This window comes from Ursus maritimus, unplaced genomic scaffold, assembly GCF_017311325.1.
Source record: "Ursus maritimus isolate PB19 unplaced genomic scaffold, ASM1731132v1 scaffold_15, whole genome shotgun sequence".
Lineage (NCBI taxonomy): Eukaryota > Metazoa > Chordata > Mammalia > Carnivora > Ursidae > Ursus > Ursus maritimus.
In genome coordinates, this window is record NW_024423897.1 from 50,598,094 (window position 1) to 50,606,279 (window position 8,186).

Genomic DNA, 8,186 nt, shown 5'->3' on the forward strand with positions numbered 1-8,186 from the left:
CCCTACAACAAAATGGAATTTGCCCCAGATATCTGGATAACCTTGACGTAGCAGGAAATCCATGATTTAATCATACGGGGCATAATAACTCATATGGGTACAAGCCAAAGTTCGTAAATGTTCCAAACTGTCCCCAACAAGATCATCCGGTTGCAGATGAAGGGGGGAGACATTATACCTTGATTCTGATGAGAGCAGGAAGTCATTTGAGTCATTGACGGAGACAGAAGCAAAACTTGGGTTTTACAGGAGGTCTGTTATTTTCTTCTAAGTAAACAACTATTTTTGTTTTGTTTTGTTTTTCCATCCAAGAAAATCCAAATGACACTTTAAGAACAAAATATTTTTCTTTTTTTTTTCAGAATATTTTTCCAATGAAGAATCAAGAATTACTTTTATCTACTCAAAACACTTGGTAAAAAAAGACAGACACAGACTTTGGAAAAGCACCAGCGTAAGTGAAAAATGAATTTTTATTCTTTCTGATTACTTTTCTAAGCCCAAAGAAACTGCTAGCCAATGCAGACAAGTTGTCAAAGAAAACTTATTTACCCAAGACTGAGGCCAGATCAACATAATACAACTAACCAAAATATGGTGTTTGCCACACCTGGAGAGCAGGTGGGATACCTTATAAAACCCACGTGAAGGGGCACAAGAGTGGTTCAGTCAGGTAGGCATCTTACTCTTGGTTTTGGCTCAGGTCATGATCTTAGGGTTGTGGGATCAAGCCCTGCATCGGGCTCCCACGCAACATGAAGTCTGCTTGGGATTCTTTCCCTCTTCTTCTGCCCCTCCCCCACATCCTCCCCCCAAGCATGCACGCGCTCTCTCTCTCTCTTAAATAAATAAATAAATAAATAAATAAATACATACATACCTTTAAAAAAAGAACAGCCAACAGCCACGTGAGGATCCAGTCTTGTTCTATACCACTGTCCTCCGACAGAGACACACATAAACCACAAGTCCCAAGCTGGAGATAATTCAATATGCCTTGTGTGATTGCTTATCTGATTGTTACACATAGCATACAAGTGGAAAGCCAATTGGCATTCAGTCATTTCTATCTCCGTAAGCTAGAAAAACATCTCAAACATCTTTTCAGTTGTAGGCCAAGAGCTGGATGGTTAATAAATACACATCTGGAATATATTAGCAACTTTCATGTTGGGAAAACACTTCCCTAAATAATAAAGTGTTCTGAATGGTTTGAATTCCCAAGTAGAACATGGTATTTTTTGATGTTTATACTTCCAGAAAAGAAGCATGCTACTTTTCCCCTTTCTTGAGGAAGATTCTTCCTTCAGGCAAAAATGAATGTCTGATAAAAAGCATTATATGTGTGAAAACATCATTGTCCGTGGTGTTACACGGAGACACATAGTAAGGGAGAAAGGGAGACATTTGTTGAACTAATGAAGTTTTAAAAAAACTCTAAACTTTTAATAATTACTTGTAAAAAATAGTTTGGTGCCTCAGTGGAAATAGCTGAAAGTATAGGAAATTGTTCCAATGGCATTAAAATCCAAGGTGACACAGAAAGGTTTGAGATGATTGATCTATTATCCTGAGGTAATGTCTCTGCCAGAATCTACTTGATAGTTTTTATGGACTCTTCAAAAAGTATCCAATTTCGGAAAAGAAATTGACATGTCTGGACTATGTACAGGAGTATTATGTCATTCACTTCTTTTCTCAGAAGAAAGTCGTTGAGACCAGAATGTTTCCTTCTTTTTTTCTTTTCCTCTCTTTCTCTCTTTCTCTCTTTCTTTCTCTCTTTCTTCGTGTGTGTGTTATCAGCTTGATCAAGCCATTGGAGCACAAGTTTTCAGTTGAAAAAGGAATGTGTTTGGTCTTGTTAATTAATACAGTAAGCTCTAGATTACAAGGGGGCTAACCCAGTTCTGACCTCAGAAAAGGACCTTTATGGGAACGCACTTCATTACTGCGTGCCCCTGGAAAGGCTGTACATCAGCGTGCAGACTTCACAGACGAAACACTTTAACCTGCTCATTTACATAATTATGTATCAGCACACTCTGTCCATCCTTTCTCCCCTTGGTTCCCATTAAATTTTCTTCAAATATTTATCTTTTTAAAAATAATATCTCCCATTTGCCCTTCAACTTAAAATCACAGAAAATACCTGCTCGAAACAGGTAATAGGAAACAACTATCTGAGTGAGATTCTCTAATGGCTCAAGTGAAATACACTTTCTTTGATATCCCGTAGTTGGAGATATGTGCTACTTGATGAGCGGATGGAAATTTTTTGTCTTCTAGTAGAGTTCAAGGAGATATCTGGCCAGGGAAACCAATGTATAAAAAAGAGAAACCACTATTTAATTTTGTTTGTTTTTGTAGCTAAAAAAAGTGATTGTCCTAGATATGCTCAAATTTACCATCTGGTTCTCATTCCGAATTCTCGTGGTTTAAAAAATCACTAGATCCAGGACTGCCTATTAGGGTTATTCTGATTAAGAAGGGATGGGAGGACAGATGGTAGAATTATGTGGAGAGAAAGTGATGGGGGACAGTGAACTACTTAAAATGAATACTCTGCCAACATAGGGGCTGTTGAATTGTCGGGTGGAAACTCTAAGTTGAATGTCAAGTCTGGAAAATTCACATGCAAAAATCATCGCTAACAGAAAGTCAAAACTTGACAAAAATGTACATACATTAATATTTAAAAAAAACTAATGATGTGTAGATGAGCATTATTATTGTTTGTCATTAGCACTTACTGAGAACTTATATATCAGAGATTGTACTGATTTCTGTTTTTTTAATTGAAGAATAATTGTGTGTACTATTGTATTAGTTGCAGGTGCACATATAGTGATTCAATATCTATATACTATGAAATGGTCACCACAATAAGTCTAGTTACCATCTGTCACCATACAAACTTGTTACAATATTATTGACTATATTCCTATACATTGTGTCCCTGTGTCTCATTTATTTTATAACTGGAAGTTTGAACCTCTAAATTGCCCTCACCTTTTCTGTCCATCCCCTCACAGGGACCCTTCTTCCCTCTGGCAAACCATCAGTTTGTTCGCTGTATCTGAGTCTGTTTCTGATTTGTTTTGTTTTGTTTGTAGATTCCACATATAAGTGAAATCATATGGTATTTGTCTTTCTCTGTCTGACATATTTCACTTAGAATACCCTCTAGGTCCATCCACTTTGTGGCAAATGGCAAAGATTTCAATCTTTTTCATGGCTTGAGTTGTACTAATTTCTGCCACGCACTCTCTCATTCCCTCTTCAAACAACCCCGTGAATCAAGTATTCCTACAACTTCATTTTTTCAGACCCAGACCCAGAAACTGAGACTTGGAGAGTTCCACCATTTGCCCAAGGTCAACTGAGAAGTGGCCAAATAAGAGACTCAAACCCAGTCCAATTTTGAATTCCTTACCTACTGAGCCACACTGCTTTCTGTAGCCCTGAGTAATTGTGAATGCAGCCAGTTGGTGTTTATTTGCTTTCATTCTCCGTTCAACTCGTTTTTCCCCATGTCCATCCTCTCCTTCCACTCTTCCCTTGAAATATGCCTTTCACTTGTTTGTGACTGAGGGAGTTTCCAAAGGAATAACACAAGTGATACAGTCGCAAATTCTAGATGGCGTCTCCGGCCGCTTACGCTTTCCTTCCTTGCTATACAAAGCAGCACGGATCATTTTTCGCTCGCCTCAGTTCTGCAACCATGCACGATTAACTTCACCGTTACCCTCAGGCCTTTTAGGACATTAATAGTTGACTGACTTCACTCATCCATTGACAGTCCCTGTTTGGAATTCTTTCTTAGTTCTCCGGTATATTTATGGTGACTTGCCAATGTGAATTTCGGTGACTCTGTGGTTTTCTCCTCAATGGATTCCTCTGCCATTGTAGCAACTTCCTGTTTAGAATCAGGTTTCATTAGTGTGGTATTTTCACATTCTTCCAGGTTGTTGGTAAAGATGTTAAACCAGAGAGACCTTCCACATGACCCTTTGGTTCCTATCTGTGTGCTTTTTCAGGGAGACCATCCAGGAAGAGCTTAAAGTGAATACGGACTGTGAAATCTGATTGCATGAAGCCTCTAAACTTGTTACCGAGGGTCAGCATAATTCCCCATGTGGCAATCCTATGGAAGGGGGCTTGGGATAGCAGGAAAACTAAAAAACACAGGGGAGAGGATGAAAGAACTTTAGTTCTCATTGTGGAGACAGCATGAGGAACAATGTCTATAGTGTGTAGAATGTTGTTACAAGTTTTTAAAAAACAAATCATGTTTTCCCAGAAATGGTTAATATCATTTTAATTTCACAGCACAGGTTGGTTTTTCACGTCTTCAAAATCATCATCCCAGGAGGTGGACGTTATTTCCACTCACTGCATAGAAATGGGGAAGCACACGGAGACTCGACAAAGCCACTTTCTCTTTGGAATCAGACCAAAGTCCACTAATCTCCACTGAATCTTGAAAGGCAAGTTGTATTTAGCAATACAACTAGTGAATTGTCCATAATGAACACACAGTAAGCATCTGTTTGATAAAAAACCCTTTATAAGCCAGTTGGAAGCTCTGTCGTGATGATTTAAGAGATGTGTTTCTAGAAGATAGAACTGTATCTTGAACCTTCCCTCCCCTCTCCTGTATGTTTGTGGGGGCATTTGGCTCCTATTATATTATGGCTGAAATGAAGACTTGCTGTATTAGTTTGCTCAGGCTGCCATAAAAAATTGCCACAGTCTGGGGGGCTTAAACAACAGACATTAGTTTTTCACACTTCTGGAGGCTGGAAGTCCAAGATCAAGGTGATGTCAGGGATGGTTTCTGGTGAGGCCTTTTCTTCCTGGTTTGTAAACAGCCACCTTCCTGCTGTGTCCTCACATGACCTGCCGTTCTGTGCACGCAAGGAGAGAGAGAAAGAGAGGGAGAGATCTGGCGTCTCTTCTTCTTGTATGGACACCAGTCCTATTGGATAAGGGTCCCAATCTTATGACCTCATTTAACCTCAATTACTTCCCTAAAGCCCCAGTCTCCAGGTACAGTCACATTGAGGGTTAGGGCCTCAACATATGAATCTGGGGTCGGGGATGGACACGATTCATGGTATAACACTTGTTGATGCTTCCTTTTGCCTCCATAGTTGAGATGTAAGTCTGATGGAGGTGTGTTCCATTTCTCCTCTCCCCATCTGTCACTACTATTGCAGAAACACACACACACACACACACACACACACACACACACACATGCCACACACTCCCGCAGGGCTAACGGGTAGAGTCTCCACACACAACTCTATCAGCACACTGCAATGCCCTGCGTCACAAGGCAGAAAGGCAGTTCTGAGCCTCACGGACCTGGGATGACACCCCTCCCTGCATGTGTGCTGTGTGGTTCTGGTTCCTCACGAGAGGGCAGCTTCTCGAGGACAACTGTGCAGACCCGTCTGCTGCTGTACTAAGTTGTACGCTATCCTCTAAAACTCCCCTCCACCCAGAAGCTGTGAATGTGATCTTATTGGGGTACAGGATTCTCGCAGAGGTAATCATGTTAAGATGGGGTCACACTGGCTGAGGCTGGGTCTTAAGCCCCATGACTGGTGTTGTTGTAAGGAGAGGGAGACACAGATACAGGAGGGGAAGGACGCTGGGAGAAGACAGAGGCAGGAAGTAGGGGAATGCCAAAGATGGCTGGGGGCCGCCAGCAGAAGGTTCCTGATGTACTTTTTTCATTCCACATGGTCCTGTCCCGTTCACAAGCAGCAATCATGGAGGGCGTTTCTAAGATGTGTCTTGAGCCTGACTCCTGCTTGCTGTCACTATTGCTGTCCACCCCATCAAAGCCATGGTCAGCATTCGTTCACTGTGATAGTCCCTTTCTCTGCCCCTCTGCTCTCACTCTTGACACATTATAATCCACCCTGGGCTCAGTGGCCAGCGGGATTTGTAAACACTTAGGTCTGACCTCCTCACTCCCCTTCAATGCCCACAACAGTTTCCCATGCAATCAGGATGAGACCCAATTGCTTTTTCTGTGATCTAGTGTCTGTCTACAATTCCACCGCCACCTCACGCCCTCCCTGCTCGCACACTTCCCAGCCACAGCTGCCTCCTTCCATGTCTACGACACCGAGTTCCTCTGCTTCCGATGCGCTTTCTCCCGGAGCATTATGTGTCTGCTGCTTAGGGCTGCACTGACGCACCTGCTTACTTTAAACCTCACCTGCTTGGAGAGACTTCCTCTGGCTGCGCGATTCAATATCGTCCCACGGTCTTGCTCTATCACATCGGGTCTCTCTAAGCACTTTGCCTCCATCTGACATTTTCCTCCTGTGTTTGTTTGCTTGTTTTCCTCCCTTACCTGTAATGTAAAATCTGCAAGGGCAGGTCCCTTCTCTGCTTGTTCACTGCAGGAAACCAGTGGTATGAACATGACTTGACATGAGATAGCTGCTTAGTAAATATTTGTTCCATGAATGAACAAACGAAGGGCCGAGGAGATGATTGCCATGATTGTATTCATAGAGGTTTCCAAGGATCACCACATGACAGAGGACCCTCCTTCTTTTCTTCCCTGAGAAGATCTCCCGTAGCCCCTGGCTTTGCTGGTGCCCGTGACATTATCCAGCTCTGAAATATGCTTCTTTTATCACCCCGAGTGATTGTTTCATTGATTTCACCCTAAAAGGAGTAAGTCATCATGTTATCCTTTTTTAGGCCTGCCTCAAGGGATACAAGAGAGTTACACATCTGTCGAATACACAGTAGTGGTTTGCGATCGTTCCCATGGGCTTGGATGAAAAATGGTCTTGATTGCTCAGTGATGCCTGAAATTCCTCTACCTAGGCAAAGTTTTCATTCCAAATCAGAGATGAAGCTTAAAGATATCAGCCGTGGGAGGAGTCCTGGAAGGCCAGCACACTTTGGCACCTGGAGAAGGAGGTGGGACAAACCACCAGTAAGGGTGAGAGTTGATCAGATTCTGCTTGCGTCTTCCTTGGCGATTTGTCTCCCAGGGTCAAAGTGAAGAGCGGAGTCGTAGAGCTGTGTCGCTGACTTGTTGGTGAATGAACACGGGCTACTCCATGATGCATCCTAATTGCCTTTGAGTCCCTTCTTTTCCTTGTTTTGGTCAAATTTCTTTCCTCCCTTGCCCATGCATATTCTTGACTTCGTTTTCTCCAGATCTTCACATTGCCCTTCTCCCTACAAATTTTCCGAGGCTGTTCCTTACGTGCGAAAAACATACTTGTCCTGGGCTTTTCTTGGCAAAGTCCATCGCTTGCAAATTTGTCTTCAGAATTATGTTTCAACAAATCTTTTGAATCCAGTCCTCAAGTAAAATTCTCTCACAAGGAGGAGAGAAACAAGATTGAAAGCTAGTAGTTCCTGATCTGCAAAGCCCGCCTTCCTTCCTGATGCTTGTTCCTGACTTGCTTATTTGTGCCCTGACTTGCCCTTGAAGCGCCTGCCAGGGGACAAAGTCTGTCCCCTCCTTCATGTTCTCAAAAGCACACCATAAATTATAAAAGCACCTGTTCTGTAGTTTTCTTTCTTTTTTTTTTTTTTAAAGATTTTATTTATTTATTTGACAGAGATAGAGACAGCCAGCGAGAGAGGGAACACAAGCAGGGGGAGTGGGAGAGGAAGAAGCAGGCTCATAGTGGAGGAGCCTGATGTGGGGCTCGATCCCATAACGCCGGGATCACGCCCTGAGCCGAAGACAGACGCTTAACCGCTGTGCCACCCAGGCGCCCCTGTTCTGTAGTTTTCTAATGTTATCTGAATTGCTTACCTTACACATATTTCTTCACAATGATAAATATCCACACTGTCCTGATTCAACATCTATTTTCAATGAGGGACACAGAGTTGATGTTAATTCAGGTGTTCGGAGCACAGAGCACAAAGCCCCAGATATGGATCTATATGTAGTCATTGTGCATCCTTACTCGGCACTTGAAATTGAAATTCAGGCTGTATTTTATCAGAGAACCTCTACTCTATATGTAAGGAAGGGGAAAAAAGGCAAGGGGAGAGTCGTATTGGGCTCTAAAATAAAAATAGATGTTAGTTGGATCAAGTAAGATAAGGCACATAGATTCACTTTGTGAAATATATTTGTGTACAAATATAAAGTAATAATGTATTATACAGACAGTTGGAGGTTTTTT